Consider the following 25576-nt stretch of genomic DNA (forward strand, 5'->3'; position numbering starts at 1 on the left):
AAACCTAGGGTCTGGCTATAGTTTTGTCCTAGAACTTGTATTATCCATCCTGCAGTTTATCTTGTGGTCCCTTAAAAATCTCCCATGGCATCCTGGAAAATCTGGTGATCTAAAGGACCAAACAAGACTGGGTTCCCTGACCGTATAAGCATGCATGTTGCTCAATATTCTTATTAGGATTATTGACATGCACCTTACCTGTTAAATATTCTTGAGGCTACAAGATGAATGCACTGACTTATGTGACAGTGTGTTAGCAGTCTGAAAAATCCCAGTGTTTACATTGTCTCACACTGAAGCAGAAGCAAAACATTTCAGGCACCCCTCAAAAAATATTTTTTCCTAACTACTATAAGAAGTATGACTTAGGGTGAGAATATAGCTCAGTGGCAGGGCACTTGCCTAGCGTGTATAAGACTCTGGATTTGATGATGGTTCTGAAAAACATGAAAAATAAAATAAACCCAAGATGTAAATTTGTTATTTTTCTGTAGGTGTTTCTAATTGCTTAGAACTAACATTGACATGGAAGTCCTACTACTTATAGAAAGCAGAAGGTGGATGGTATTATGTATGATGCTCAATAAATTTCTACTGGCTGGGCAGGATAAAGAAGAAGAGAGCATTAATCAGTTCCTCAAAAATTCAGTCTAACTCTGAAGATGTTTTTTTTTAAAGTATATGTCCCAAAGAATGAAATAGAACTTCTTAGCTTTCTACTTGATTTGATCTATTCCTTTTTATATGAATGCACCAATTTAAATTTATTTTTTTATAGGAGAGCAAAAGTCTTACATTTTTCACATCTACATGTTAAATCTCAGTCATTGGCTATTGAGCTAATTACAAGAAATATGCTATGTATTTGCATTAGAACAATCTATGTAAAGATATTTACATTTTTTCCGTGAGTGAAGACTTAAAATTTTTTTTCAAAAATGTCTGTGTAACAAAGCACTGGGAACATTTTATTGTGATTTCTAAAAAAATAAGTAAAAGAAAAAAGAGAAGCAAATGTTATAAAAATGTTAAAAAAAAACTTAATAATGCTGACCAATAACTAATGTTTGGTAACAAGATAAATTGCAAACAACCAGAATAATTAGACTAATGTTTCAGTTTTCTTGAGATTGGGACGGCAATGAATTTCTAATATGGCTTTTATGTCAGTGAGTAAAAGGAAAGTCAAAGAGAAAAGAATTAAAAGTATGCAAATAATTACAGGGAAAAAAAAAGGGAGAGGAAAGAAGTACAAACTTCCCATGGTGTCAAACCTGTTAGAGTGAGAATTTGTTACCTGTGGGGTGTTAAGGAGTGTGGAATCTGCTATCCCAATAGTCAGTCTTATGCTGTTAGAATTTATGCACTATTAAATGAGTTATTTCATTGGAAGTTGGTTTGCCCTACTTTATTTAACCAGTGTTTTCCACTGACACAAAGTTATTTTCATTACAACCTCTGAGCTCTGTTTTGGCATTTCTAACAGGACTGCTTTCTAAGTTGGGGACTCCTGGGAGACAAATTCAGCTGAGATGTCCAAGTATAATTTTATGTGTGAGGCATAGCTACCGAATTCCTCCTGGATTTGCCTATTGTTGCAGAGAGAGACTTTGTAATTACCAAGGGATTATGGCAGAATATGAAAGGGCCTGAAAGCAGCTTTCTTGCAAATCAAGAATGTATTCAACACAAACTTAGGAAGAGTCATCTGGGAAGTGAGGCAGAAGTATCTGGAAGTGTTAAGGTTCAAGCAGAGGGGCCTGTCTACAACTCCTAATTAAAGAAATAAAAACTGCTTTTAAAGAATGTCAAGGACTGTCATTTTTATTCTCCACCAAGGAAAGGGTCTTCTGAGGATTGTAAATGAGGTGATGGTACTTCCCAAATACTCTGGGCTTGTCCTTTTTTTGCACTGCAAAAGTTATCTAAATGGAGCTTAATGGTACATAAATAAAAATAATTAAATAGAAGATAGTGGTAGTGGTGCATTACCTGAATTAATATACAAGATTAAGAGGCCAATAACCCAGAAACAACTTCGTTATTTTGGTGTTTCATGTAAATGAGACAACTCTCCCATGGTAGAGTAAAACGAAACTTTCATTCTACCATTTTGATTCCAAATTGAAAAACAAATCACTTCTTATGAATTACATTTCTGGTGTTCTCTTTGACATATGGTTTCTGCACATGTTCTCATTGAAACAAGCCAGATTATCAGTTACACCACTTCTGGGTATGTCTTTTTTAATTGAAGTTTAGAAATTGATGTATTTATCTTATTGATTTCATAACCAAAACCAGAATCAGTGATTAATTTACATGTGTTAATTTTTTTTGTCCTTAAGTTATCTTTGCCCTTGCAGAAATTTTGACAAATGCACAGAGCAATGAGCCATACATCATTGAGAGCCCATAATGATTTGCAGAGTTGTTTCAGATTGGGTGGTTTGTAAAAATAAAGGGGTAAATTGAATTCAGAAGAGAGAAATACGCAGAGAGATCTTCACTTGTGACTAACGAACTAATGAACATTCTTTCTCTTAAGGAATAAAAAGTCTAAGTCACATAGAAAAAATCAGGAACTATTCTTATTAGTCATTTCATTTCTGTAATCATGGGATTTCTCATTAACTTTCCCCTTCTTTGATCTTATGCAGAGATACTATTTTCTCTCACCAATCACTTGTCACTTAAACAGATAATCCTGGTACTGGTCACTGATTCACATACATAAACCTTGACTCAAGTTCCAGCAAGGACACAAACCACATCTTGGATATCCCTGATAATCTCTATGGCAGCTTTGTCTTATAAAAAGATTCAAACTATGATCGTATGCATAAGTTTATATTTTCTAGTAACTGCACTTAAAAATTCAAAACAGATAAATTGATTTTACTAAATGTTACTTAACTGAATATCTAAAATATTTTGATATGCAATAAATGGAAAATTACTGAGATCTTTTATGTTCTTTTGTATGAAGTTTTTAAAACTTGGTATATATCTTCTATTCATGGCACATCTCAATTCAGACTAGCCATATTTCCTATGCTCAATAGCTACATATGTCTACTGACTTCTGTATTGGATGACATAGTACCAGAGTATCCCTCTGAAATTAATGCTTCTAGATAATTCAGAAAAAAACACTTTACTGATATATTCAGAAATCCTATGCAGAATAAGAATGCACTTGCTTGTGCTATCAAAATCTTGGTTGAACACTTCACTTGATCTATATAGAACTATGCTGAGAATAATCTTATTGTTAATGCCTTAAATGAGATGTTGTACCATCAACAATTTTGAGATGTGCACTTACATATTTAGACAATATTCTTGATACCGCCGATATTTTTAAAAAGACAATGTTATACACCTTTGGACAATTTAATTTGTATGTGCTCTGATATTGAGATGTGAATTCAGTTTTAAATGAGCTATAAAATCAAAACTCCAACATAGGTAACTTGAATGTACAGAAGTGCCGGGAAAACCAGAAAGGGCCACGGTTAACAATGGTAAGGAGGTGATGTGGAGCAGAGAGATTAGTCAGGTGATCTGCAAACCAGTCCCAGCTCTACCATGAATTTGGTGCTTGTGGCCTAAGTACTTAAACTCTCTGAATCTTAGATTCCTCCTCTGCAAAGAGAGGATAAGAATTCCAAGGCTGCTGTGAAAATCAGGTATAATAATACATGCAGAATTAACTTATGAACTTATAAGGCAAGGAGAAGATATTATTATTATAGTTAGATACCACTATTTCCAAACATGGGAAATAGGTGATTGGACCCTGGATAATAACAGATACTTCTCTTTGGTCTATTTGCTAAGGGAGTATTTTTTAACTTTTCCAAGCATAAGCGGAAAATGATCCCGTTTTAAAGCACAGATACAGTCAAACTCAAATACTACCACATCACAGATACAAGACTATACATTAACATAGAATAGTAAAGGTAAGTAGTATGGACAAACTTCAGAAATTGCAAACTTATTAGAAAATGTTGATGTACTTATGAAACTTAAAAAAACAAAACAAAACTTGACTTGGGTTCATTGTAAAAACTGTAATGTGTTTTTTTTACAATTCTATTCAGACATTAGCAGCATTTCTGACTTTTCAAAAAACAAACTTGTCAAAATCTTTTTGGAAGGTTCACAGTATTATTAATAACTTTGCTTGCAAGGAGGCATCATGATTAAAAATAATTTCTAAATGGTATTTCTAAACAATTCTCATCAAAAGTCTGGCCCTGATCTAAGTATACTTCCAACTTAGAAAGTGATGCCTGACTTTGTACAAATTCATCCCGTTTGGGTTAAGCAACTCATTCTCCCTTGGAAGATATCCAGAAGTTGCAGACAGGGTAGAATGTGGGGTCGTTTGGCTACTGTGTGGATGGAGCTGCAGGGAGCACATTCCATCTGAGCTCCACAGTCAGTACCGCCTGCCTATTTGCTTCTGAGTGCAATACTCCATGGTCTATAAAGCACTAAATGGTTGGGCCTTCACCACTTAGAGATCAATCTTGCTCCCTGGGCAACTTCAGGGCAATTGAGATCAGCTGGAGTGCTACCACTTGTATTTCCCAACTTCCATCTACGGGGAACCAGAGGTGGGGAATCTTTCAAAGAAGGTCTTCAAACATGGAAAGCCTTAGCCAACAAAGAACTAATCTGGTGATCTACAGGGCATGGAGGAAATTCCATCCTTTAAGCAGAGTAGCAGGGACTTTCTACTCTTTAAAAAGAACAATGCATTCAATGAGAACTCTCAATTTCCTTCGAGCCTTACATTCCAACAGTACAACAGCACAGCTTCTCCTTTCTTGCCTTCAAGTCTTCAGTGTCCACTGGCATGCTACTCTTGTTGCTTCTTGCTCTCTTTGCTATTTTAAAGAATAAATGATTAAAAGAGATTGTTTTAAATTTGTATTTTATTGGTGCTTTATAATTGTACACAGCAGTGTGATTCATTATGCCCTGTTTGTGCATACACATAACAATTTGCTCATTCTCCTTCCCCAGGATCTTCCCTTTCCCTCCATACTTACTATTTCACCCGATCTACTTGCTCTAGTCTTCTGATCTTCCTTCTATTATTAGTAGTAGTATTATTATTAGTACATTATCATTATATATATAATATGTGTAATTCATCATGACATATTTTTACATGAACATAGGATGATTTGATACCCATCATTCCCTAGTACTTCCCCACACCCTTCCCCTTTCTTTCCCTCTGGATATCCTCTCTCTACTCCAATGGTCTCCCTTCTGTTTTCTTGAGAGCCTCTCTTTTCTTTAATTCTCTCTCTCTCTCTCTCTCTCTCTCTCTCTCTCTCTCTCTCTCTCTCTCTCTCTCTCTCTCTGGTTTCTGTATGAGAGAAAATATTCAACCCTTGACTTTCTGAGTCTGACTTATTTCACTTAGCATGATATACTCCCGTTCCATCCATTTGCCAGCACGTAAAATACTTTCATTCTTCTTTATGGCTGAGTGAAACTCCGTTGTGTATATATACAACATTTTCTTTATCCATTTGTCTGTTGCCAGGCACCTACACTGGCTTCATAACTTGACTATTGTGAACTATGCTACTATAATCTTCCACATGCATGCATCACTATAGGATGGTAATTTTAGTTCTTTTGGATAAATTTCAGGGGAAAATGAGATTTTAATGCTTGATTTTGTTTTAGAATTCCAACCTGAGGTTTGTATTAATATGGGTAATCTTTTATGTTTTCATTTCTTAATATATTCAAGTGGCAAATATGAATTGGATATCTTCTATATGCCAGCACTTATTTAGATGCTTTGGATATTATAGAAAATAAAATAGAATTCCCTCCTTCATAGAGTTCTATTTAGGAAAACAGGAAATAAACACATATAATAAAATCTCCAAAGTAAGCAAGTGCTATGAAGAAAACTAAAACGAGAGTGACTGATGTAACTTTTAGACAGAATGATCTGCAGAATTCTACCTGAAGAGCTGATATTAGACCAGAAGGCTGAAGTTAAAGATGTTACCCATGCAAAATATATGGGGAATCACCAAGGCCAAGGTGTGAAGCTGGAGGCATGGCAGATGTTCTTGAGTAATAGCAAGAAATCCAGAGTGACAATAGTGGATAAAGAAGAAGTGTGTCTTAAGAAGAATACAGCCAGGGTCAGGGGAAGGCAATTCTTGTAGAAAAGGGTTTATTTTACTCTATATGTGATAGGAAGACATTAGATGGTTTCCAGTTGCATTGTTAACTGGTCTGTGATTAAAATAATAATCTGCTGGTGAGGCACATCTATAGGTTATGGTAGCAGACAAAGTGAGAAGTCATAGTTCCTTGCTTTTGGGTGGTAAATAGATTCAGGATAGATTTTAAATGAATAACCAACTGGATTTGCTAATGGGATGGGTGTAAAATTTGAGTTAAGTAGCCTTGAAACATTTCTCAGGAAATAAGCATATACATACATACACATATATATATATATATATATATATATATATGCTATTAGACACTATTATATAGATGTACTGGGAACTAAGTGTTTAACTGTATAACAATACTTATGAAAGATATTAAAGATAAATTTGGGGTTCCATTATCCAATTTGCAATAGGAATCACCATATAATTCCTTTAAATAGCAAAATCCTTTAGTGCAGTTAAAGTGTGATTCAATTATTATAAAATCCATTTGGAAAGAATGTTTCAGGAACATAAGTAAAACCTACTTTCATGACACATCAGGGAAGAATAGCCAAAGGCTTGGCCTCCTCTTCCATCTGAAGGCACCTCATTAGATACCATACATGATAATTGGCCCCAGGACAGGGAAGCTGTGGCCTTGGCACAATTGTCAGTTAACACCCTTGTGCATTCTTAAAAGTGCCTTGATTTCAACAGCAAATTTTATGGCCAGTCTACATTTTAATCTAAATATGGGTTTAAATTATTAGCCATGAAAAAAGTTAGATTAATGAAGACATTAATCTAAAAAGGAATTAGAAGGAAAATATCTCTCCCTGCATGACCTGATCTCACCAACAAAAGATCAGGAGTGAAAAAGGATCTCATTATTTGTCTATGTGTTTTTATTGTGGCATAAGTGTTGTGCCCTATAGACATGAGTCTATAGAACATGATTTATATACCTGATGGTTTAAGAACATTCCTTAAAATACCCCCAGAAACACTAAGACATGTGACTATTTTCAATTGGATACCAGTCCTTTTTAAATAAATAAAATGATTATATCAATAATAAGAATAGACCCCTATTAACAAGGATGAAAAATATATACCTCTGGTAATTATAACTAAAGGGCAAGATCATGAAAATAGTCCTACTACACCTTGAATTGTCAGAATATAATAGGTAAATAAATAAATAAATAAATAGAATCATTGTCCCAATCTGTAAGGGCTCTGATTTCTGCACTTTGTGACTTTTCAGTTCCTCCTTTGTCTTCCTGCTTTAGATCCTGGCTTTGTTTGAATTTACCCAAGTCTGATGTTACCTTTTCAAGATTCTGTGCCCTGAATCCCATAAGTGAGCCCTGGGTGACACCCATTTACTTGATCATTGCCATAGCAGGGAGGGGTATGTGCTACCAAGGTTTGGATAAATATGTTATTATTATTATTATTATTATTACTACTACTACTACTACTAGTAGTACCAGGGCTACCATCATAATCAACAATTTTAATAGCTATATGATGTGAAAGTTAAAAAACAAAAAAAGAGAAACTCACTTTGAGGCCCTCAGGAGTTTGTAAAATACAAATAGTCATTGCTCATTATATTTGATTGATTCAGATTCCTTAATGTAAGGGAATTTAAAATTATAATTAAGGCTCACAAAAGGTCTCATTTTTAGACAAGTAATATTACATGACATTTTGTCTTTCAGCTAGGGATTTCAGGGAACTTTATAAATATTACCTTGATAAACTTCATAAAGCCCCTCTTAGTTTGTATATATAAAACTAATTTACAGGTAGTTAATAAAGAAAAAAAAAAGCATGCACCAAGGTTAAGCTTTCAGCTGGAGTCAAAAATGGCTCTTACACCTTTACTTTCCCTTTGGATATAAGAGCAAGACACACCACCACAACACAGCATTCTATGAAGTTTTTTCACAAGCATTTTATTACTTCTTTCAACATAAAAGTGTAAAGCAGATCATGTTCCAACAACCTAATCTTGTAGGTTACAGAAGCGAGGCTCAGAAAATTTAAAATACTTCTCTCTAGCCACCCCATTATTTTATCATCTTAGAGTGTTCTTTCCACATTGGGAGGAAGAGGTATGCATAAGAGAATTAAATAATTCTGAATTGTGACAACTCAATAAAACCATGTTTAATGTGAAGAAGATTTTCTATGACTCTGAGCCTAAGATATATTGTCACTTATTTTCAATAGTAATGGTTATCTGAAAGGCTGTATATACATTTTATTTTTGACTATTGAATTTTATTCTGAATAAGCTTTGGGAAGTTTGATAAGTAAAAGCACCCAGGAACTAATCCATTTTATATAACCTGAGATACTTTTAATAAGACAGACAATGTTTTGCAAGTTGATCAACTTCCATAAGTAGGTTTTTATATGCTCGATTGTCTAAAAAAATAGGACACACTTGTCTACCTATAAAGCATTCATTCTGACACTATTTCAACTCATCCAAAATAAATTACTTCCATATTATGCATTATTCACAGAACAGGTAGCAGAAACTAAAATTACCTTGTTGACATTGACTATGGAATCTCCTTTTCCTTTTGACATTATATTTGGGCCTCCCCCACTTCCCTGCCTCTCCCAAACCCATCTTCAGAGGATTAGTGTACTTCTATCCCCTTTTACCCTTTTTCAAACTTTTCCATGTGTCACCCTTACTTGATCTTCCTCCAGACTACCTGTTCCCCTTTCTACAAATTCTAGTCTTTGTCTGACTTTGGAATAGCAAGGCAATAAATACCTTATAATTTGCAGGGTGAGCTCTCATCAAGATGTTGTGGTTTCATGAAGCATTCCTAGAGATCTAAGACTAATCAAAAGAGTTCTTCAGAAAAGGCTTACATCATTCCTGACCACCGTTGTGTCATTATCTGACTTCTTCCTAATTCTCAGCATATCCCAGAAGCCAGAAACAGGCTTTGGCACAGCTACCGAAGGCTCACTGAGGCTGCCAGATTCAGTGGGTAGCATTGTGCTAGTCCTCTTGCCTACACTTCTACAGAATAGTGTCATCCTTCTTAGGAAAGAATCTCCTCTCTCTTATACTTTGTACCAAATATATCATGCAAAATGAGAAAGCACAAAGGTATTCCCAAACCCCTGGAACATATCAGAGAGACCTTATCCATAGGAATTTCAGAAGTATAGAGAAAGTTTAGTCTACGTACAATAGTGTGTAAATCGCATCCTCAATGGTGTCTTTCTAATGGCCTTAAAGAAATAAGAGAACATGTGTAAAGGCAGACATTGGACCTCGATGGGTTGAATAAAGCAAGACTAGAGAAGAAATAAAATATTTATTGAATAGTTATGCAGTGTTTGTGTAGGAAGTGATCTAAGTTGATATATACACATTTTCTCATTGAATTGTCATCCCCACGTGGATAGTTACTATTATTATACCCACTGTGAAGATAGGGAAATTAAGGCAAGGAAAATGAAATTACATCCCTAGTAGTGGCAAAACCTGGGTTAAACCTGGCAGTCTGGCACACCGGTATGATATTTCCCATTCTTTGAGTTCTCTCCAGGAAGAACATGAGAAAAAGCAAAGGTCAGGGAATAACTCTCATTTGGAGGGAAGAAACCACAAAGAGAACAATCTGAAATAGATGATATTACCAGAAAAGAGATTTTAAAAGCAAAATAAAGTCCTTCAATGAAGAGCTTTGAAGCCAAACAGAGGAGTTGGGACTTGATTTTAAAAGATACCATTGGCCTATTTTGAGTGTATAGTGGAGTAACCTGGCCAAAGAGATCTTTGGGGAAATTAATAACCGTTCATAGGGCAAATTGGAGAAGAAGCTAGAAGAGGATAAAAGCAATGTTTAACATTTTTTAAGTGTAAGGAGGTAAATGAGGCTTTGTATCTCTGTGTCATTGAGCAAAATGTTTAAATAACAGTGATGTTAACAGTTCAGAAATCTGCTTTTCTGCCATAGCATTGCTGGGTATGCAGGTCTGGATAGGGCGCAGATGTGGGTCTCTTTTCCATCAGATGAGGCTTGTTAACGTTTTCAAAGAATAATATCTACTTTAAGAGATAACAAGTGAAATCTGAGAGATAGCAAGAGGGTAAACCTGATTACTATGCTAGGAAACATTTGGTAACCCAGGACAAAAATAAGTACGACATACCCAAAAAGAATGATAGTTCCAATAACCAACAGAAATCATTTTTCATATTGTTTATGTCTGGATAGAAGGGATATGACAGTCTACACAGCACATGCCCATGATACACCAAAATATATTGTGAATTTGCCTAGCAAATAATACTGCAGCAGTTTTTACTGGCCTACAGCTAGCCCACAGGTGTTTCAATAGGTGTGGCATGGAGAAGATCCACAAAAGTCAAATGAAGATGACCAGAGATAAATACAATGCAGAACACACTGATGGTCAACCTGGTGCCATTTTGCATGATATATTTGGTACAATCCTTGTCACAGCTACAACTGGAAATAAACTTTTGGGGCCCCTGAAAGGGGGCTACTCATGGAAGTTTGTCTGACTTACCCAGTACCACAAGATTCCATGGTTATAATCCTGAAAGCAAAGACTTCAGTGTAGAATTACTCAGAAGGATGTTGAGGCTCAGAATATTGTAGATTATATGCATGTGATAGTCAGGGTTGTGTCGCTGTGACCAAAATACCTGACAAGAACAACATAGAGGAGGAAAGATATGTTTGAGTTCATAGTTTCAGAAGATTTAGTCCATGGTCAGTTGACTCCAACACAGAAATATCATGGCAGAAGGGTGGGTGGAGAAAAACTCCAGTATATGGAAACCCAGATTCACAGAGAGAGAGGAATGGGCTAGGGAGAAGATGAACTCTTTCAGGGCATGCTCTGAGTCCCCAATTCCTCTAACTAGTTCCCACTTCCCACTAGTCCATTAGATGGATGAATCCACTGATGTGGTCAGAGCCCTCATGACCCAATCTCTGTCTGAATGTTCCACCTCTGAACCTTGCTGCATTGAGGACCATGCTTCCAACACACGAGGTTTGGGGGACATTCTAACCCAAACCATAATAGGTGTAGATGCTTACAAGAAATAGTTCTCTCAGTACATAAAGAATCATGTAACTCCAGACATCATGAAGGAGATGCATAAGAAAGTTCATTCTGCTATAGAAAAGAATTCAGTCTACTAGAAAAACCCTAAGGATAAGTTAAAGAGGAAAGATAGGACTGTCCTCAGCTGTCACTTGCCCAGAAAAAAGATGAGGTAGCTCAGAAGGAGTCAAACTTCCTCAGAGCTCAGGAGTGAGCTGCTGAGATTTAAACCAAACCATAATCTTCTATAGAGAATTTTCAGAGAAAGACAATGATCTTATTGACCAAGCAACTAAAATTTTAAAAATGCTGAAACCCGCCAGTTATACACAAAATTCAGTGTATACTGAATTTATCTACTCCTGGATATTTCTTAACAATTCCCTCTCCTTTATGATTATTGTGTTCCTTTCTAATTATTTTGATATTTCTTCCATCTAATAATGTATTTTTTGGCTTAGTTTTCCTCATATCTGTTTCTGTGTGGGGGTTTGGGGATCTTACCTGACCATTTCCTAATCTTGTTGACTCAGTTATTCTTTTCTCATTCTTTTTTTTCAACTCTCGATAAGATTTTTGCCCACACCAGACAGAAAAAAAAAGTCTTGTTGAGATGCCAATTAACATATACGGCATCAGGCAAAGTAAGCTGTGTACTATGGAGAGAAATAAACCTAAATGTATTATTCCATTCTTTACTTTGATGATTGTAAGTCCAACATGTATTGAGAATAGGCTGTCAATTTCTCTCTGGTGAGTCATTCAGGGACCTAGGCAGCTGGACACTCCGTCATCTGATATACTTTCCAAGGTCACTTAAGCATCTTTACCCCAATCATCTAGAAGTATGAAAGAGAATAGTTGCAACTGGGTGACTGATATGGGAGAGGCCTGGAATTACTACGTAGCATCTATTGTCTGGGGTTCAGCTTATGACCACAGTGAAGTACCAAGGAAGCCTGAGAACTCATTCTCTCCTTTCACAGGTCTTGAGTCAAGTATTGCCTTCTCAGTGAGAAGCCAATCCATCTCCAATTAAAACTTCTCCCGAACTAATTTTATATGTCTCCCTCCAACTGAACACTATATATGACTTGGTCTTTTTGTTTGTTTGTTCTAACTTCAGAATTCCTCACATCTAGTACAGTGCCACATATAGTTTACATTTGTTCTGAATGAATGAACAGATGAATGAATGACTCCAAATCACAATGATTCCTCTGTTCTCTTTTAATTCATATATGTCAATTTCATTCATTTTCAATTTAGTAATGATTTTTTTTTAAACTTTCATGCGAGAACATGCTATTTCACAGCTTTATTATAAAAGGAAAGCATGAACATGCCATGTTACCAATCTCCAAAGTTTAATTCTGAGGTTCATGCAATGGTTCATGACTGAATGGATGGAAAGTTCTCCAGAGATGGACAGCAGGGTTGAGGAATGATGGACTGTGAGAGCCACGGGTAAAAAGGGGTTGCACTGGAGACTGGAGTCTAAGAATGATAATGTTAAGATGAAGATTAAAGCAGAGGAGTTGTAGGCACCTAACACAGGTAGTCCTGAGAACATTATGCCTTCTAAAGGAAAAGTAGTTATTCCTGATGAATTCAGTACTCAATCAACATGCCAGTTTCTTTTATTCAAGGCTTCCTATTTGTCAGAGTTTTATTTGGCAGATGCCAGACACTTTTCTGTTAATTTTAAAAAATGGAAAAAATCTAAGCAACAGAGACAAATAACAGGCTCCAAATAGATGGTGCTTTCTCTCTCTCTCTCTCTCTCTCTCTCTTTTCTATTGCACAAATGTTCTTACTGACTCAATTCTTATATGTCAAAAGTTTAGGTGATATGATTCTGAAGCAAAATGTAAAATAGAAAAGCTAGTTTTCCAAGTGTCTCATTCTAGAAAAATAAAATTTCAAATGTACTCTTGGAATATTTTAGACACAAGAAAAAAATATAAAGGCAACATTGCCTGAGGTTGATATATTTATGTTGAATAACTAAACAGGCTAGTTCATCTCTCTCCTGTATGGTTTAGTGAACTGGTCAGAGGAGAATAGGTGTGTGCATTTATGGGTTCAGGGTGAAGTGGTTTAGTTTGAGAGTTCAAGTCAGTGAAAGTGGAAGAATGGATAAAATCAGCAAACGGTTTATATTCTTAGCAAGCAAAAGCAGAGACTATACTGAGAAGAGTGGGTTTGTTCTGAGGAAGTCTGCCAGCACAGTAGTGGAGATAGACCGGCATGGAACAGAGGAATCTAGAAAAAGCATTAGGGTTAAGGTTAGGGGGAAAATAATTAGAGTATGTTTTGTGAGGCTAGGAAATGCAAAGGCACATTTCAGGAGAGCTGGTGATGTGTTCTAGCATGTCGGGCTCTGAGTTCTGTGCTTTTCATGCCTCCTGCCCCTCCCACCCATCCCCAGGACTGCAGTGATCAGCAGCAGTGTGCACAGCACCACTTCTGTCACCTGTGTCACATGCTGAGGTGCCAGTTAAGATCACTGTGAGATTTGACTGGGAAAAACAAAGATTTCGGTATCAGAAGTGATACCAAAAGTGAGACTTACTAGCTTTAAAACCCATGCCCAACACTCAGTTAACACCATTTCCCGGTCTTTGTAATAGTTTCAAATTGTCTACCTCTCAGATTCTTTTATTCATCCTCTCCCTCTCAGGCACTCGGTAATGGACGTCTCTGCCGGTATTGAACTACGTTCAGCTGTCATTTCACAAAGATCGGCTATCACACCATCATCACATTCCATATTGCTGTTGACTCTGATTTGTGGCATGTTTCCATTGCTGTCAGTGTACTCCTGAAATTCCATCACTTTCATGTGTCCCTCAGACTCCTAGTTTCATCTCTTACCTTGATTTTAATACTCAACACACCTTCTGAAAGTGTGTCATGTAGACCAACCTCATTAGGAGTAAGAAGTAGCTCTATTTTTCAGGAAATTATGGTGTGCGTCACTCTCTGAGTTATTGGCCCCACCTTCAGATCAGCTTTTCCAAGAATCAGGCTCATTATTGAATGCACTATTCAACACCGTGATTATGCTGCTATTCTTTCCAAATCAATTTCTCTTCAGCTTCTGTTAACTGTAGAGGGTTCTTATGTCTCTCTTCTCAGATGACTCTCCTCCTCCTCACAGATCTCATCTGAAAACACGAATTTTCTATCTTTTCTTTGCCTCTTAATGCCTCTCCCTTCTGTTATTTAACTTTGCAATTGTATGACTTAACTCTGTCAAGTATCTTGACATACAGCTTGCACAAAAGCTGCTATCCGTTTAAAAAAAAACTCCTCTTATAGTTGGGAGACTCCTCCTAGATTGAAGATCTGTGGTTATGCTTTGTGTATCATCAGCTTCAAAATAATTCCATGTCTCTCTGAGATAAGAAATTCAATAAAATCTAACATTAAATTTTTGATAATATATGTAGGTCAACCCAAGGATGTTATGTCATACATAGAAACACACATTCATATACGTGACGTATAATACCTTGAAAGACAATTGTCTGCTACAAAAACACAGCTCCTTCAGTTGAATTTGTATCTTTTATCATAAAATTGCTATATACTGAATTGTTATGGTACAGAAAAGATCCTGAGATAGGAAAAAACACCTGAATTTATATATGTTCCTTTTGGCACTTAGCCAGGTGAGTGTCCAATCAAGGCCACCACACTGTTTTCACACTAGTTCTAAGATTGTAAATCAGTGCAGGTGACACCGGTTCACTGCCACCCAACCCTCCCTCCACCATAACTCTTTTTACCCATGCTTTGAGGCATTCAGACTCAGCTCTGAGTCACTGAAGCAAAATTGGAGCATCTGGGTAGAGTGTCAAAACAGCAGAGCTTACATCAATGCGACACCCTAGAGGATTCCTGAACCCAAACTACAAATGTTACATCAGTGGCTGTTGAAAAGGCTGTAGATTCTCTTGTATTAGCATCTAGACACAACCACTTACAAAAGCTAGTTGGAAAACCATAACAATATAGTCTATCATTTTCCCTGTGATTTTAACTGAGTTTCTAAATATGTGTTGATGCTAGTTAAGAATACAATTCCACTCCTTTAACAATTCTCAGTGATTGTATTAATCTTCTGGTTGTTCTCCTCAGCATGCAAGAAATCAGACTGACAGCTCTAATTGCTTAGTATGTGGAAGAATAGTGTTTGAGAAAAGATAGATTTATGATATGCCCCAGTTTAGTCTTTGGAAAAAAAGTTTTAGTGTTATTATTATCATTATTATTTATCATTCATCAATGCTGTAAATGTATTATTGAATCAAAAATCATATAATCATGGGTTTTTTTTTTTCTATTTTGTCCAATTAAGTGACCTGAATAAAATAATTTTGTCTTAGGTTTTATTGTTGTTGTTAATTTGCAGGCTGGTGATGGAAGTTCATTCTTTTGACTTCTAGATTACTTGTAAGTAAAGAAGTGATCTGTTTCCAAAACACAAGCTAAAATATCCCATTGGTTTTATTTTACATAAAAATAATTATAAGAGCAATATTTTTCTTTAACAATTCCTTAACATTTGCTGAGAATTTCTTGCTCATTTTAAAAAATTGGTGTATATATGTGTTCCCCAAATGTTGGTATCAAGAAAGTAATCCTCTAAAAACTTTTTGACAGTAAAAATTTCTTCTTAAAAATCTTTCAGTAAATAATATAATTTAAGGTGAATGTTACAATCATCAATGCTAAATTAAATCAGGTTAGAAATTTTGAAATAATGGATGAGACGTTTTCTTTTTGTATTTTTTTTTTCTGTTGCAATAGTTTATTACTGAGTAAAATTTTAGGTTACCATCTTTTTTTTTTTAATTGTATACAAATGGGATACATGTTGTTTCTCTATTTGTACATAGAGTCAAGGCATACCATTTGTGTAATCATACGTTTACATAGGGCAATGATGTTTATTTTTTTTTCCCTTCCCCCCCACCCCTCCCACCCCTCTTTTCCCTCTATACAGTCCTTCTTTCCTTCATTCTTACCGCTCTCCTTATCCCTAACCCTAAACCTAACCCTAAACCTAATGCTAACCCCTCCCACCCCCCATTATATGTCCTCATCCGCTTATCAGCGAGATCATTCGTCCTTTAGTTTTTTGAGATTGGCTTATCTCACTTAGCATGATATTCTCCAATTTCGTCCATTTGCCTACAAATGCCATAATTTTATCATTCTTCATTGTGGAGTAATATTCCATTGTATAAATATGCCACAGTTTCTTTATCCATTCATCAACTGAGGGGCATCTAGGTTGGTTCCACAATCTGGCTATGGTGAATTGAGCAGCAATGAACATTGATGTGGCTGTATCTCTGTAGTATGCTGATTTTAAGTCCTTTGGGTATAGGCCAAGGAGTGGGATAGCTGGGTCAAATGGTGTTTCCATTCCAAGCTTTCTGAGGAATCTCCACACTGCTTTCCAGAGTGGCTGCACTAATTTGCAACCCCACCAGCAATGTATGAGTGTTCCTTTTTCACCACATCCTCGCCAACACCTATTGTTGCTTGTATTCTTGATAATCGCCATTCTAATTGGGGTGAGATGAAATCTTAGGGTAGTTTTGATTTGCATTTCCCTTATTACTAGGGATGTTGAACATTTCTTCATATATCTGTTGATTACTTGTACATCTTCTTCTGTGAAGTGTCTGTTCATTTCCTTAGACCATTTGTTGATTGGATTATTTGTATTCTTCGTGTAGAGTTTTTTGAGTTCTTTATAGATTCTGGAAATTAGCGCTCTATCTGAGGTATGGTTGGCAAAGATATTCTCCCACTCCGTAGGCTCTCTCTTCACATTTCTGATAGTTTCCTTTGCTGAGAGAAAGTTTTTTAGTTTGAATCTATCCCAGTTGTTGATTCTTGCTTTTATTTCTTGTGCTATGGGAGTCCTGTTAAGGAAGTCTGATCCTAAGCCAACAAGTTGAAGATTTGGACCTACTTTTTCTTCTATAAGATGCAGGGTCTCTGGTCTGATTCCGAGGTCCTTGATCCATTTTGAGTTGAGTTTTGTGTAGGGTGAGAGATAGGGGTTTAATTTCATTCTATTGCATATGGTTTTCCAGTTTTCCCAGCACCATTTGTTGAAGAGACTATCTTTCCTCCATTGCATATTTTTGGAACCTTTGTCTAGTATGAGAAAATTGTATTTATTTGGGTTTGTGTCCATGTCCTCTATTCTGTACCATTGATCTACCTGTCTATTTTGGTACCAATACCATGCCGTTTTTGTTACTATTGCTTTGTAGTAGAGTTGAAGATCTGGTATTGTAATACCCCCTGCTTTGCTCTTGCTACTGAGGATTGCTTTAGCTATTCTAGGTTTTTTATTCTTCCAGATGAATTTCATAATTGCTTGCTCTATTTCTGCAAGGTACATCATTGGGATTTTAACTGGAATTGCATTGAATCTGTATAGCACTTTAGGTAGTATAGCCATTTTGACAATATTAATTCTGCCTATCCAGGAACATGGGAGATTTTTCCATCTTCTGAGGTTTTCTTTAATTTCTTTCTTTAGTGTTCTGTAGTTCTCATTGTAGAGGTCTTTCACCTCTTTTGTGAGATTGATTCCCAAGTATTTTATTTTTTTCGATGCTATTGTGAATGGGGTAGTTTTCCTAATTTCTCTTTCTGAAGATTCATCACTTATGTATAAAAATGCATTGGATTTATGAGCATTGATCTTGTAACCTGCTACTTTACTGAATTCACTTATGAGTTCTAAAAGTTTTCTGGTGGAATTTCCAGGTTCCTCTAAATATATAATCATGTCATCAGCGAACAGGGATAGTTTGAGTTCTTCTTTTCCTATTCGTATCCCTTTAATTTCTTTCGTTTGTCTGATTGCTCTGGCTAGAGTCTCAAGGACGATGTTGAATAGAAGTGGTGAAAGAGGGCATCCCTGCCTTGTTCCAGATTTTAGGGGGAACGCTTTCAGTTTTTCACCATTTAGAATGATATTAGCCATGGGCTTAGTGTAGATTGCCTTTATAATGTTAAGGAATGTTCCCACTACCCCAATTTTTTCTAGTGTTTTGAGCATGAAGGGATGCTGTATTTTATCGAATGCTTTTTCTGCATCTATTGAAATAATCATGTGATTCTTAACTTTAAGTCTGTTGATATGGTGAATGACATTTATTGATTTCCAAATGTTGAACCAACCTTGCATCCCTGGGATAAAACCCACTTGATGGTGGTGCACTATCTTTTTAATATGTTTTTGTATGCGATTTGCTAAAATTTTGTTGAGAATTTTTGCGTCAATGTTCATTAAGGATATTGGTCTGAAATTTTCTTTCCTCGATGTGTCTCTGTCTGGTTTAGGTATCAGGGTGATATTGGCTTCATAGAACGAGTTTGGGAGGGTTCCCTCTTCTTCTATTTCATGGAATAGTTTGAGGAGTATTGGAATGAGCTCTTCTTTAAAGATTTTGTAGAACTCGGCTGAGAACCCATCTGGTCCTGGACTTTTCTTTGTTGGTAGGCTTTTGATGACCTCTTCTATTTCATTGCTTGAAATTCGTTTATTTAAGTTGTGTATGTCCTCCTCGTAGACTTAATGGACATATATAGAATATACCATCCAACAAAGAACGAATACACTTTCTTCTCAGCAGCACATGGATCCTTCTCTAAAATAGACCATATTTTATGCCACAAAGCTACTGTTAGCAAATACAAGAAGATAGACATACTACCTTGTACTCTATCAGATCATAATGGATTGAAATTAGAAATAAATGACAGAATAAAAAACAGAAACTTCTCCAATACCTGGAGATTAAATAATACACTATTATATGATGAATGGATAACAGAAGACATCAGGAGGGAAATAAAAAAATTCTTAGAAGTAAACGAGAACAAAGACTCATCATATCAAAATCTCTGGGACACTATGAAAGCAGTACTTAGAGGAAGATTTATTTCATGGGGTGCATTCAAAAAAAGAAGTAGAAATCAACAAATAAACGACTTAACACTACAGCTCAAAGCGCTAGAAAAAGAAGAGCAGACCAATACCAAAAGTAGTAGAAGACAGGAAATAGTTAAAATCAGAGCCGAAATCAACGAAATCGAAACAAAAGAAACAATTGGAAAAATTAACAAAATAAATAGTTGGTTCTTTGAAAAGATAAATAAAATTGATAAACCCTTAGCCACACTAACAAAGAGAAAGAGGGAGAAAACTCAAATTACTAAAATTCGGAATGAACAAGGAAACATCACAACAGACACGAGTGAAATACAAAACATAATTAGAAGCTATTTCGAAAATCTATACTCCAACAAAACAGAAAACCTCGAAGACATCAACAAATTTCTTTTTGTATTTGCATATCAACTACCATTGGTTTACTTGTTTTTCACCTATTTATGCTGAAACTACAGAATTTCTTTAATAGGTGAACAATATACATTTTTTAGGGAGACGATTATAACTAGATAATAAGTAATGTACATCCAAATGAACTATTTTTTTTCTTTTTTTAATTTATTTTTATTGTAAACAAATGGGATACTTGTTTCTGTTTGTACATGGAGTAACAGTATACCATTTGCGTAATCATACATTTACATAGGGTAATGATGTTTGATTCCCAAATGAACTATTTTGGACCCAAATAGAGCAATAGGGTTTTGAAGGCTATAATATGCTCTTTTGAAGTGAGTAATTGATGTTGCTCTTTATTCAGTAGTTCACCCCCCGCCCCATTCTTGAAATATCGCACTAACTGCTTTAACATTGAAAGTTGTTGGCCATGTAGTAATGCAATATGGGTATAGTCAGGTACTTATTTTGTACTAATATTTTGTGTGGCTGCTGCAGACTGCTGTCTTTTCATTAGTCACCTCTTAGAAGCTTCCCACCCTTGGTCATTTTCTGCCTTCCAGTGGTGATGGAGGAAGCAAGTAAAGATGGTGTCTTAAATACTTGAAAAATTCTATTCAGTAGCATTCCACTGAGACACTGACTTTTTTAAAAACTTGATGGGGATTAGAAAGTTGAATAAAGGATGTATTTATTTCAGACTTCCGTTCTTCTTAGCATTCAGAATACTCTTGTCTGTTCCTGTGTTCCACAAGCAACTTGAACCTTTATCTCGTGGGCTATCTTTGCTATTTATGAATCAACTGAAAGAGTACTAGAGCAATCAAGCACTTCTGAGAGGGACAGGTGGCTCTGATAGAGATCACAGGGCTTCAGTCATAGGGATATTCCATTATAATAAAGTTATTTCACTGTTCATGGGTTTTTAAATTTTCTAGAATGGAAGTTATGTCCAAGGGAAAAACAATGATAGTCTATTCAGTTTATTAATAAAGGGTGATCTTTTTCTGCCATAACAGGCCACAGTGAAGTATAAATGTATAGATTTTCAGTCACATTTTTCAAAAGGCATTGAGCTTGGGTAATGTTAAAGCATTACAGTTGGACTCAATTCTGTGTTGGGTTCCTGAAACCGACTAGAGCATCCTTTTCATATAAGAGTCATGAATAACATCTAGGGACAGTTTTTGCAATGAAGAGGACAAAAATAGGTCAGTATACACTCCAGGTGATGTCTTGGGAGTAAGGATGGGTGGAGATTTAACACCCTTTAAAACAAGTAGGCTACTTTTTAGAAGGGGGAAAAGCAAGCTAAGAAACACATGTTGGCAGGTTATTATCTTGAATTAATTTTCTAGTTTTTTAGGTATACTGTGACAATTCTGATCATGATGAATTTGTTTTGAATCCATGTAGTTTAAAGATTTATTTTTAGAAGTGTTTGTTACTTTAAACTAATTAAGCAATTTTCTGGTTTTAATGAATTTACTGTTTGGAATCACTGACTGTAAATTTGTGAGACCAACTGAATGAAGCTGCCCCATGGAGGGTAATGCTAACTATCCCTATGAGCCTTTCACATTATGAGTTTGTGTTTTAATGCCTGCCTGACTTTAATCAGTGGGGTGTTATTTTGAATGCTTTGCATAAATATCAAGATCTGTTCTATCTTCAGTGAAATTGCCTTCTTTGTTAATCTTGTTCTTTAAGGAATAACCCGAAAATATCTCAACTATTTTCCTGTTAACCCATCTACTCTTCTCCCCTAAATCTGGAAAGTGTCTTTGCAGATTACATTCAGTGAATTAGGATGGCTTCTAAGTGAATCATACCCAAAGGTACACTAAGTACCTCAAATTGTTCATCAGGTGATCAACAGTTTGAAGTCTTTCATATGGTCATATCCCTGTCACTTTTTCTAGCTTCCTTGGAGCCTATAACTAAGAAGACTGCTTTTCTGCCTTGTCAAATCACTGGTTGGGTTTGATTATGATAAACTTTTCTATACTTACCTTAAAGTGTTGTTTTCTCTTTCTAGAACCAAGTTTCTCTGTCTTTATGAATATATTCAAATTACACTCATCTTTCAAATCTTCAGCATGTATCAATCTACTTCCATGACCCTATGTCTTCAATTAGTATAAGCATAGCCTTTTATTCTTTCTCTGAAATAACAACATTATGAAGACATTTATCTGTCATATGCAGTTTGCCTTTTATTAGGATTTGTTTATTCTGTGTTTACTCATTCAACTATATTTTTAAGTACTGTGACGAAAATCCTAAGTATCAACCTTGGACAGTAGATTATCAGTGGAGTCAAATACAGGTTTGGTGAGAACTGAAAGAGCCCATTGAGCTGTGCAGTTAAAGGTCTTTGAGTCATGTTGTAGGGTAGAGCACAAAAATCATGAAAAAAATAAATAAGATTTAACTAAATGAAGAATGAGCATAGAGCATGTCCAAAAATTTTTGCGGAGCGGAAACTGGTTTGAAATGAAAAGTTTTCTTTCTGTTTGTATTACTTTGTTTTCTTAGGTAAAAGTGCTTTGCATGTTTTGTGGTCTTAGAAGAAAGATGTTGAAGAAAATAAAAGGAGAGAGGATACCAGAGAAAGTACATGGAGAGAGAGAGAGAGAGAAGAAAATAGAAATCCATGAAGAAATTAACTCCTCAATTTCATTTGGAAAGAGTTACAATTATTGTGAAGTTGAAGATAAGGTGGTTAGATTAGTGATTGTAACAAAATGTCAAAGTTTTAGAAGTTATCAATTTCAGAGTTAAAACTTGAGAATAGAAATGCTGTATTCACCATGCTAATTCATCTTCTAAAATTTTTTCTTTGAGCATATGCTTTATTGGTTTCAAGTTACCTGATGAATATAACACAAATTTATCATTCCTTCCTTATCCACCCCCTGCATTGCCATAAACCTAACTTCCAATCTTCTTTTCCAATATCACTCTGTACAATAGTCAAATAGAACAATTCCTTCTTCCCCAGAGGACAGTTTGGGGTTTTGATTTGATGCAATTCTATTTGACCAGAATGTCATTTGCAGGAATCACTATTCATCCCTTATCATCTAGTTTAAATGGCACCTCTTCCAAGAATCCTAAGATCATCCTCAAATTGAAAGTATTGTTCCTCCTCAGTGGACACCTGTGCCAAAACAAGACATTGAGCAAAGGCTGCTCCAAATATTTCTAGTTCCTTTAACTCAACCAAAAACTCTTTTTGAGTGTGAACAAAGCTTTGTAACACTTTCTTTCTTAGATAAAATATGTTAAAAATCTATTTCTTAACATTATTTTGCATTGAGTAGTCAATAGATATGTTTGAGTGAATAAATGAATCTTTTAGCATGACATGAACCAGCATTATCAGCCTTTTATACCTTTCCTTCCAATGTAATAATTCTATTGGGCCAATGGTATTTTTTTAATCACTTGAAACTGAATGTCAAGTAAATTTTACAAGTTAAACACTAATAAGTGGGAATTATTACAGTCCAAACATAAGCTCCTATTTCTCCCTCCATAACACCTACTATGTATTCACATTCCATGGCCATCCTGGGTGTTTTTGACAGCAGCTCCATTACTTTTACAAGTACCATCAAAATGTGCTATTCTTGATCCAATTCTGTCATGTGAAGGTCACATTATCAGAAGGATGAGAAATGCCTAGCAGAGCTAAGAGAGATCCCAGCAAACATTCATGCTTCTGCTTGATTTGCAAAATGGGAAAATGTCTTTCTGCCCTGTAGGTTTTGTTTTAGTAGATGATCATATTTCAGAGGTGAAATATGAAATGAAAATTGAGGCATTTGACTGTAAAAAGCCCAATTTTATTGTGCTTTGCTCTCAAGGAGTGACATGTGCAAATTCAAAAGCCCTATAGAATGGAACTTATTGATCGTACTGCTAAAATATTTGTATGCCACCATATTTGGAAAACCTCTCAATATTATCCCCATAGAGGTAGTATGGTCTTGCCTAACTTAATTATTTAATGATTGGTATGTATGGGTGTCTACATGAGGCACTAGAGAGGGGAATTATCTGGGTGTCAGAGTAGTGAAAATAATGAAATATGACATGTGCTTTGATAGATCAGAATGTTTCAGTCTCCTGCTAGCTCTTCTAATATTGAACACAATTTGAGTATAATAGGAAATTTTTTCAGTTTTTAGCAACAGTGAAATCTAATATCTGTGAATGAATCACTAAAAATTGTCTTTAGGGCAACAAACACATTCTCACCTTTCGGAGTTCACATTAGTAGCTGATGTAACGGTTGCTCAACTAGTGATGTCATCCTGATCTGTCACCTCAGTTAAATTAAGTGCAAAGAATGGGAAAATAAACAGTCCACCTTAGTTTTTCTTCTCTTCTGGAATTTAGACATTGAATTGAATACCACTAGTGAAAATTATTATTTAAGAATTTCTCCTTCCTTACAGATCAAAGTAAAACTTGATAAATCCGTGGATTTGAGAGCTTAAAGTTATTTGTGATAGTCCAATTCACTGGTTCTCAACTCTATTAGAGTCAAAGCTCCTTTTTACAAAAACAGTTTATTATAAAACTCTGAAATGAAATTCATAGAAAATATAACCTCTTTATAATCATTTCTAAAAATCAACAAAATTCAGTAATACAAGGAGAAGTAAAAAGCAATTTACAATTGATGGATGTGTATTTCAATATATAAACACTCATGTGAAATCACAGTAGGTGACATTGTGAACTAACATCATCTTGCTAACAGAAACATGGGCAGGTGAATTCCAGCTATAAATGCAGTCGGATAAACATATTGGCAACTTGAATACCAAGAGCAAGATAGTGATATGATTTTCTAGAATGGTGACCTACTTTTAGTAAAATTCTAAACAAAATGGAATGTAATTTTTCATTATTCAGTTCTGATCCTGGAAAAGTTAGCAAAAAAAAAAAAAAAAAGGAAAAAAGAAAAAAGCTTTTGTTCATAATTAACTGGAGTTAGGTTATAGGCTTGTGTGATTACAAACAAGATTTTTTTCTGTTGAAAATTTACACTGGAAAATTCTAAATGATATGAGATTGTGCTCCCCATTCTCAGCCTCCTGTGCATTGCCTGGTATTTAGTGTTCCTGGTTTTCAATCCCTACATAATTATAGTGCACCCAAATGTTGTTATGCCAAATGTTGCATTACCAAAACATTTCAAAAGCCCCTTTAGGACTTTACTGAGTCTGTTGAGAACCTCTCTCTAATTCAATACCTTTGCTTTATCAATGAGGAAGCAAAACTCTGGAAAATTTAAGTAACTTAACTAAAGTTATAGCTAATATAGAATCAGGCCAAACCAGGCTGCAAACTCAGTTTGGGGACCAAACTGAATCTAATTTTGTGTCAGCACAGAAGTTACAATGTAGGTGGTGTCAAGTAGAACAGTGCTCCCAGAAACAATGGCTGTAAACTAGCCCAGGATACTGTGTGCATATATTAAAGTAACTCAGACAGATATCTTGAAGGATCAATTTATTTCTTGAATGCATATAAGCCAAATCTTCATCCTCTGTTCCCACTAATCCTATCCATCCTCCTGTTGTCTGCTTATTAAATCTTTCTTTCCACTTTGGAGAGAGATGTCTTCCAAGCCTTTCCAAGGACTTGAAATAAATCCCCCATTCTATCTGACAAACACATCATTTTCCCTCTGAATGGTCTAAGCCTTTTCTTCATTACTTTCTCCATGAATATTTTCCATTTTTCACCATGCTTATGGAATTTCATGTTCACCTCCCCTATGATTGCATTTCTGTATAGAGTTTTGAGTACATATCTGTTAAGATTTTCT

At 35.5% G+C, this 25576-nt stretch overlaps 1 pseudogene; it reads left to right on the forward strand.

The window, feature by feature from the left end:
* The first annotated feature begins 5987 nt into the window (after positions 1-5987).
* Positions 5988-10882, forward strand: LOC124982674 (60S ribosomal protein L5-like; annotated as a pseudogene).
* The last annotated feature ends 14694 nt before the right edge of the window (positions 10883-25576 follow it).

The sequence above is a fragment of the Sciurus carolinensis genome, chromosome 4 (genome assembly GCF_902686445.1).
Source record: "Sciurus carolinensis chromosome 4, mSciCar1.2, whole genome shotgun sequence".
Taxonomy (NCBI): domain Eukaryota; kingdom Metazoa; phylum Chordata; class Mammalia; order Rodentia; family Sciuridae; genus Sciurus; species Sciurus carolinensis.